We start from the raw sequence: 9594 nt of genomic DNA, 5'->3' as shown, positions 1-9594 counted from the left end.
GCCGCTCAAGAAATAGTCAGGCACGGGAAGGGTTTTTGTGACTCCCAGTGTTTTCTTTTCTGTGGGAAACAGGTCCAAATGGCTCTTTAAGGTTGCAGACCACTGACATAGTCCAAACGTAGAATTAACTCACCCTGTATTTAGCTATCTTATTTCTAAATTGGCTCACCAGCTTCTCAAAACAGGCCACTCGAGTGATTTTGGCATATTTCTGCCCTCCCAAAATGGTTACCATCCAGTTCAGTTCAGGGGTGGGTTTTACTTAACTTTGCTACCGGTTCGCTCGCTTGCTCATGCACACACCACTTCTGCGCATGTGCAGATCGTATTTGATGATGTCCAGGTGGGGGGGGGGGGCGGAGCCTCCCACCGCCACTGCTACCGGTTCGCCCAACCCGGGGCGAACCGGTAGTAACCCACCACTGGTTCAGTTCAGTGGTGGGTTTCAAAAATTTTTACTACCGGTTCTGTGGGTGTGGCTTGGTGGTTGTGACATGGCTTGGTGGGCGTGGCAGGGGAAAGATACTGTAAAATCTCCATTCCCATCCCACTCCAAGAGAAGGATACTGTAAAATCTCCATTCCCTCCCCACTCCAGGAGAAGGTTACTGCAAAATCCCCATTTTCTCTTGATCAACTGGGACTCGGGAGGCAGAGAATAGATGCGGGCAGGGCCAGTCAGAATTTTTATACTACCGGTTCTCCGAACTACTCAAAATTTCCGCTACCAGTTCTCCAGAACCGGTCAGAACCTGCTGAAACCCACCTCTGGTTCAGTTCCTCCAAAAGCACAGCTCATGTAGGAATGAGATGTCTAAAATCTCTCTCTCTCATTCTCTCTAGCTGGCAATTTCATTGTTTTAAAAAGGAGGAAAGGAGAAATTCAATGTCAATTATCCCGGAGCTGATTCTGACTAACAGAGAGGAATTGAGTTGATGGACTGAAGTTGTCAGGAGCCTTAGGAGACAGCAACCATATCATAACAGAAATCAAGATAACTCGGTAGGAAAAACAGAGAGAAGCCTGGACTTCCGGAAAGGAAGATTTTAATAATTTAACTCTGGTGAAAGATGGACAACGTACCAACGATCAAATTCCTAAAGGATAAACAAGTCCAAGAGGGATATGAATTTCTAAAACAGGAGATACTGGATATGGTATCTCCAGGAGCAATTAAGGAAAGAAGGAAAAATAGAAAAGCTTTATGAAGCCTGTAGAGATGAATAACAAATTCAGTGATAATTTGAGGAGTGAAAGGAAAAAGAACATGAAATGAAAGCAGAGGTTGACCGTTAAGGAATAATCAGCTGGTTGCCGGAGATCGTAGAAACAGAAGTAGGGTAATTCTCAGAATGAGGTGAGGTTATGGAGACCAAGGAAGCCCGATGGCTCAGCGGTGAAAGACACTGAGCTTGTCAGCAGGAAAGCTGACAGTCCCGGTTCGAGACCCGAGCGCTGCATGACAGGGTGAGCTCCCATCCTCACCTTATCTCCTGCCCAGTTAGCAGTTCAAAAGCATGCAGATGCAAGTAGATAAATAGGTACCACTTCGGTGGGAAAGTAACGGCATTCTGTGCGCCTCAGCATAGATTCATGCTGGACACATGACCAGAAAAGTGTCTTCAGACAACATGGCTCCCTCGGCTAAGAAATGGAGATGAACACAGCCACTTAGAGTCAGACATGACTGGAGAGGGGAAACCTTTATAGAAGAAAGAAAAAGTTCCTAGGAAGATTTGGCTTATATACTAGAAAAACCAAGGAGACGGTTTATGTGGATGATGTGGAAATAATAATGGGAAATAAGAGAAGGTTCAGCTACTTAACAACTTCTTTGTGCTAGTCTTCTTTGAGAAGTGAGAGAAAGAGAGCTCTTCCTACAATAAGTAAGAAAAGAAGGTGGAAAATGCAATTGGAAACCAAAAAAAGAAATACTGTATGATTATATTATCTTCCTGGATGTATATATTGTGTTTCCCCAAAAATATGACCCTGTCTTAAATTTTTTTTGAACCCCGAAATAAGCGCTTGGCCTTATTTTCAGGAAGGTCTTATTATTTGGGGCGCATGGAGCAAGATGTGGCTCCTCTTGCCGTCTTAACTGATTTCCAACTCTGTGTTTAAATATTTTCGGGGAGGGCTTATTTTTGGAGGGAGGCTTATTTTAGCGTATGTACTCAAAAGCCCGATTGGGCTTATTATCAGGGGATTTCTTATTTTGGGGAAAATAGGGGTAAACTGAGAGTTTATGCACTCGAGACAAATTCCTTGTGTATCCAATCATACTTGGCCAATAAACTACTCTACTCTACTCTACTCTACTCTACTCTACTCTACTCTACTCAACTCTACTCTACTCTACTCTCCATTCCATTCCATATTTTCTATTCTACTCTACTCTACTCTACTCTACTCTACTCTACTCTACTCTCCATTCCATTCCATATTTTCTAGTCTAGTCTAGTCTAGTCTAGTCTAGTCTAGTCTAGTCTAGTCTAATCTAATCTAATCTAATCTAATCTAATCTAATCTAATCTAATCTAATCTAAATCTATTCTCCACTCCATTCCATATTTTCTATTCCTGTTCTGTTCTGTTCTGTTCTGTTCCGTTCCGTTCCGTTCCGTTCCGTTCTAGTCTCCATTCCATTCCATTCTAAATACTGTATTAAGAACTCGATTTGTTGATGTACCTAGGTCTCCAAAGTGCTGAAGGAACTAACAGAGGTTATCTCAGAACTATTGATTGTAATCTTTGAAACCTGGGAGGAGAATAATGAGGTGCCAGAAAATTGGAAAAGAGCAAAGTCCTAACGTGAAAAAGGAGAAAGGAGGAGGACCCAGGAAACTGTAGGCAAGTTGATCCAATGCATCCAGTAAACTAAATTAGGACAACACAGAATAACAGAGTTAGAAGATACCTCGGAGGTCTTCTAGTCCAACCTCCTGCTGAAACATACCATTTCAGACTAATGTCTTTAACCCCTTAGCAAAGATGACCATAATCCAACTATGGCTAGGATCCATAATGGGTGTATACACTTATTCTGACTACTTTGACTGACAAAGGGAATTCTGGGGATGAAAGGTGAGTTCAGTAAAGTAGCAATAGCAACTGCACATAGACTTATATACCGCTTTATACTGCTTTACAGCCTTCTCTAAGTGGTTTACAGAGTCAGCCTATTGCCCCCAGCAACCTAGGTCCTCATTTTACCGACCTTGGAAGGATGGAAGGCCGAATCAACCTCGAACTGGTAAAGATCGAACTGCTGGCAGTTGGCAGAATTAGCCTGCAATACTGCATTCTAACCCCTGCACCACCATACAACTCTTCTTAGTATACCATACAGCATTGTGGACATGAATGAATGCATTTGAGGGGGGCTGCCACAAAGAGAAAGGGGTCAACCTATTCTCCAGAGCACCAGAAGGCAAGGCAAGAAACGATAGATGGGAACGAATCAAGAAGAGAAGCAATTTGGAATTCGGGAGACACGTCCTAACAGTGAGGACAGTTAACCAATGGAAGAACTTGCCTTCAGAAGTTGTAGGTGCTTCATCACTGGAGGGTTTTTAAGAAAAGACTCGACAACCCCCTATCTGAAATGGTATAGTCCCTATAGGGTAGTGTTGGCTAACCTTTTTGCCATTGCATGCCAGGAGGGGTGGGAGGTGGGGGAGGTTCATGCGTGTGCGTGCCCACACCCATAATTCTATGCCCTGCGCATGTGCGCGTGCAACCCCCCACTCCTGGCATGTGATGGCCCGGTAGACCCGTTCTTCTTTCTCATCTGGCTCCAGATCCTCTCTATGCATCTGGGGAGGGTGAAAACAGCCTTCCCCACTCCCTTGGAGGCCCTCTGGAGGCCTGAAATGGCCCATTTCCCAACTCCCGGTTGGACAGGAAATGACGCTTTTTGCTGTCCCCAGCCTCCAGAGACTCCTAGAGAGGCCTTCCCCATCCCCCCCCCCCCAGGCCTTCCAGAGGCAGGAAACAACTTGTTTCCCTACTTCTGGTGGGCCCACAAGGCCCAAAAATCAGCTGGCCGGCAGAAGCATGCATATCAGAGCTGAGCTGGTGTGCCCACTGATATGGCTACGTGTGCCACCTGTGGCACGCGGGCCATAGGTTCGCCATCATAGCTATAAGATCTCCTGCTGGAGCAGGGGGTTGGATTAGAAGGCCTCCAAGGTCCCTTCCAGCTCCACCCTGATTGATTGATTGATTGATTGATTGATTGATTGATTGATTGATTGACGTCTAAACTGTGCTGTCTGGGTACAAATATTTTGTGCAATAACAATTAAGATTTACAGCCTTATTTAATATTTTGTCTATTATTAACTTAATACTAATACCTAACATACCGACTATTATAACAATCCTCTTCTTATCTTATTTAACTTTGTAAAAACATTTTCCATATTTCACTTCTCTGCTTTTCTTTCTAATTTTCATATTTGTTCTCTAACCATTGATAGAATGACTCCCATATACTATAATAATCAGAATCTTCCTTTTCTTTAATTGCAAGTGTTAATCTATTCATTTCTGCACATTCTAATATGCAGATATTTCTGAAGACCCTTGCCTTCAGCTCTGCACCATTCAACGTCTTTATAAATGTCCAAGAATTGGAACAGGAAAGGATGCATATTAAATTTGCAGATGACACCAAGATTGGCTATAACTTCAAAAAATAGAATCGCCTTTGAAGTTGACCTTGACATATTTGGAGAATGGGCCAATTCCAAGAAATTGTCAGATTTCTCCCTTAGCTCCCTAGAACTGCAGGCAGCGATTCAAGGACATCATTCTTGAAAGGCCAGCTTTTATTGCAAGTACCGGAAAAGGTACTAAGGAAGACATGCGCCAACTGCAGAAGACAGGTAGTCCTCAACTTACGACCACAAATGGGGCCAAACTTTCTGTCGCTAAGCAAGACAGCGGTTGAGTGAATTTGGGTTCATTTTACAACCTTTCTTGCTAGGTTGTAAAATGAACCCAAATTCACTCAACCACTGTCTTGCTTAGCGACAGAAAGTTTGGCCCCATTTGTGGTCGTAAGTTGAAGACTACCTTGCTACACAGGTAGTCCTCGTCTTACGACTGCAACCGAGCCCAAAATGTATGTGGTTGCGACACATTCGTTCAGGGAGCTTTGCCCCCCCCATTTTACGACTTTTCTTGCCACCGCCGTTATCACTGAAGTTAATTAAATTAGCCACACGGTTGTTAAGCAAATGTAGCTTCTCCGTGGACTTCGCTTGTCAGAAGGTTCCAAAAATGGGGATCGCGTGACTTTGGGACACAGCAACGGTCATAAGTACGAAGCAGTTGCCGAGCGTCTGAATTTCGATCCCATGATACCTGGGGAATGCTACAAAGGTTGTAAGCGTGAAAAAAATGGTCATAAGTCCCCTTTTCAGTGCTGTTGTAACTTTGAACGGACACTAAACGAACTGTAGTTGTTAAATCGGAAATTAATCATTGCAGGGGAAGTTGCTACTCTAGGCAGGTTGCTCTACTGCTTAGTCATTCTTATCAAAAGCCTTGTCCCAAAGGTGTTTTTCAGGAGGCAATTTGACCAGACGTGAGTTTCAGCAGGTTCTGACCAGTTCTGGGGAACCGGTAGCAGAAATTTTGAGTAGTTCGGAGACCACCTTTAAAGCGCTCCATGGCTTAGGGCCGGGGTATCTGCGAGACCGCCTTCTGCCGCCAATAGCCTCCCACCAACCGGTTTGCTCGCACAGAGAGGGCCTCCTCAGGGTGCCGTCAGCCAGACAGTGCCGGCTGGCGACCCCCAGGGGGAGAGCCTTCTCTGTGGCAGCACCTGCCCTCTGGAATGACCTGCCCCCTGAGATACGCACGATATCAGACCTCCGGACTTTTCCTCGGGCCCTGAAAACACACTTATTCCATCTAGCCGAGCTGGCTTGATCCCATCCTCTCAGTTTTATTTGAATTTGGTTTTAATTGGGTTGTTTTAAATTTTGGGCCGAAATTATTTAATTGTTTTTTAAACTGTTTTTAAATTTTATATGCTATGTTTTATCTCGGCTGTACACCGCCCTGAGTCCCGCAGGAGAAGGGCGGTATAAAAATAAAATAAAATAATAAAATAAAATAAAATAAAATAAAATAAAATAAAATAAAATAAAATAAAATAAAATAAAATAAAATAAAATAAAATAAAATAAAATAAAATAAATAACTGGTAGTAAAAATTTTGACTGGCCCTGCCCCCATCTATTCTCTGCCTTCCAATTCCCAGCTGATTGGGAGGAAATGGGGATTTTGCAGTAACCTTCCCCTGGAGTGGGGATAGAATGGGGATTTTAGAGTATCCTTCCCCTGCCACGCCCACTAAGCCACGCCCGCCAAGCCATGCCACGCCCACCAAGCCACACCGACAGAACCGGTAGCAAAAAAAAATGGAATCCCACCACTGAATTGGACTTACTTGTTTTTATTTTCGAAGACGTTTCGTTTCTCATCCGAGAAACATTTTCAGCTCTGACTGGATGGTGGAGAATGGAAAGATTTATTATTCCTTGTAAAGAGCTGGTCATTTGCATCCTTTTAGAGGGTCCTTGAAGCATTGGGAGGTTTATTTAGTGCTCCTAGTTCCTGTAGTCTGCATTTTTTTTCCCTCTGGAAATCCATTCCTACTCCCACACCGTTCCAAGGGTTTTCATCCCAAATTGTATAGCTAAAATGACCAGCTGTCTGCAAGGAGTATAAATCCTTCCCTTCCCCACCATCCAATCAGAGCCGAAGAAGCTTCTTGGAAGAGAAGTGAAACGTCTTCAAAAGAAAAAACAAGGAAGTCCAGTTGCCTCCTGGAAAAAAGCACCTTTGGGATAACCATGAAACTGGATGGACTGAGAATCTCTACAGACTTTTAGCTATACAAGATGGGAAGAGAGCAAGGAAGGGGAAAAAAAGAAGGAAAGAGGGGAAGGGAGAAGGAAGGAGAAGGAAGAAGGAAGGAAAAAGAATAGAAGGGAGGGAGGGAAGAAGGAAGGAAGATAGGAAGGAAGATAGGAAGGAAGATAGGAAGTGGGGGAGGGAGGGAGGGAGGAAAGAAGAAAGGAAGGAAGATAGGAAGGGAGGGAGGGAGGAAAGAAGGAAGGAAGATAGGAAGATAGGAAGGAAGATGGGAAGGGAGGGATGGAGGGAGGGAGGGAGGAAGGAAGGAAGGAAGGAAGGAAGGAAGGAAGATAGGGAGGGAGGGAGGAAAGAAGAAAGGAAGGAAGGAAGGAAGATAGGAAGGGAGGGAGGAAAGAAGGAAGGAAGGAAGATAGGAAGGAAAGAAGGAAGGAAGGAAGGAAGGAAGGAAGGAAGGAAGGAAGGAAGGAAGGAAGGAAGATAGGAAGGAAGATAGGAAGAGAGGGAGGGAGGGAGGGAGGAAAGAAGGAAGGAAGGAAGGAAGATAGGAAGGAAGATAGGAAGGGAGGGAGGGAGGGAGGGAGGGAGGGAGGAAGGAAGGAAGGAAGGAAGGAAGGAAGGAAGGAAGGAAGGAAGGAAGGAAGGAAGGAAGAAGATTATAATGAGGGTCTGAGGGAAGTCCTACCTTAGCATCTGGCCACCACAGGCACCCCCAACACGAATGACATTGAGCTGGCTACGCCCACCCCGGCCATGCCCCTTGCCCCACCCCCAAGGTCAAAGACGACCCTGATGCAGTCCCCAATGAAATCAAGTTTGAACCCCTCCTCTATGTTCTTTTCTAAAAAAAAAACATTTAACTCGAACTGGGGACTGTGCAGTCTAACCAGCCATGGCCATTTACGATCCAAGATCAGCATTTCTGTTTAATGCAGTTGAAATGCTGCTGGTCTTTTTTTTTTTTTTTTTTTTTTTTCCTTATCTGCTGCATCATTCTCCCTTTTGCCCATCTTCCAAAAGTGGATCTCCTTTTGCAAGACGGAACTCCACCCAGCTACCAAAGCACGGGATAGGTCCTGCAGGATTTATACCGCCGAACATCCATCGATTGTGGGTTAGAGCAAGGCAGTTCGGAAGTAAAGAGCTTCCAGCTACGCTGGTCCATTGCATAACAACACACAAGTACCAGTCAGTCCTTCTTTATCCAAAATAAAAGAACTATTTCGGCCCTTTATGCTATGCTGCAGAAGAAAGAGATTTAAATTTTGCAGGTTGCAATCTACTGTGTTTCTCCGAAAATAAGACCTCCCCGGATAATAAGCCCAATCGGGCTTTTGAGTGCATGTGCTAAAATAAACCCGCCCCTGAAAATAAGCCCCCCCTGAAAATAAGCCCTCTCTGAAAATATTTAAACACATGTGCAGCCGGTCCCCGCCATTTCTTCTGGTTAGGGTTAGGGAGACAGAGCTGGAAATCAGGTAAGATGGCAAGAGGAGCCCCATCTTGCTCCATGCGCCCCGAAATAATAAGACCTCCCAAAAATAAGATCAAGTGCTTATTTTGGGGTTTAAAAAAAATATAAGACAGGTCTTATTTTCGGGGAAACATGGTAGGAGGTTGGTGTTTTTGTACAGGTAATCGTTCGTTTAAGTAACTGAAGTTACGGCGGCACTGAAAAATGGGACTTGTGAATGTTTTTCACGCTTACGACCATTGCAAGCATCCGATCAAAATTCAGACCCTTGGCAACCGACTCATATCTATGACAGTTGCAGTTGTCCTGGGGTCATGTGATGGCTTTTGACGACCAAGCAAAGTCAGATTCACTTAGCAACGGTGTCACTAATTTAAGAAAACCGTAAAGGTTCGCTTAACAATGGTGTGCAAGAAAGGTTGAACTGTCTTCCACCTTCTCCTCTTCCTCTCCTTCCCCTTCCCCTTCCTCCTCCGCTTCTCTTTTTTAAAAAAAATGATTGTTTCGCTTAAGAACAGAAATTTGGAGCTCAACTGTGGTCGTAAGTCGAGGACAACCCCTACTTTAAAATAGTAAGATGAAACTTCAAGTTCATGAGACAAGAAAGGCATTGGATCTTCAGGCCTGCCGCATTTAATGCTGTGGGAAACTGGGAGGGGGGATTGTATGGAGCTGGGAGATATGTAGTCAAAATAACATTCCTTTCTCCAAGAGTCAAGGCCACTCTGCTCTGCACCTGGAGGGGTGTGACTGGGAGGCATCTCCAGTTGAGATGGTGTTTGGATTGGATCATGTGATGGACATGAAGGTGTTGGGCAGGGACTTGGACTTTCTTTTGGGTGGGGAAAACCTGGAAGCTTTCAGATTCTGGTTTTCCCAGATGTGCCAATATGACATCTCTAATAAAATGGAACTTTGAGGAACCTCAAGCCTCGGAGTTTTCTTTCGTTGGGGGTGTTATTTGGAACCCTGACACTGCGGTTTTATTGTTCCGGTAGGGGAGAAATGAGCAAAACTCTAAAAATTCTCAATGGGAAAGCATCGAAATGATGAATTAGGCGACGCGATTCTGAAAAACGAGGGACGGGGAGGGTTGTGCATCTGAATGTAACTTAGAATTTCGCCTGGTACAATCCGCCAACGCACACCGGCAAAGCTCGCAAGGCAAGAATCCGGCGAAAGACATCTGGGAGCATCTATGAAAACCTCAAGGTCACGCGGGCCTC

Source organism: Pituophis catenifer, unplaced genomic scaffold (genome assembly GCF_029215685.1).
Source record: "Pituophis catenifer annectens isolate HBS135680 unplaced genomic scaffold, rPitCat1.0.hap2 SCAF_7, whole genome shotgun sequence".
Classification (NCBI taxonomy): Eukaryota; Metazoa; Chordata; class Lepidosauria; order Squamata; family Colubridae; genus Pituophis; species Pituophis catenifer.
Note: the sequence above shows the minus strand (reverse complement) of the source record.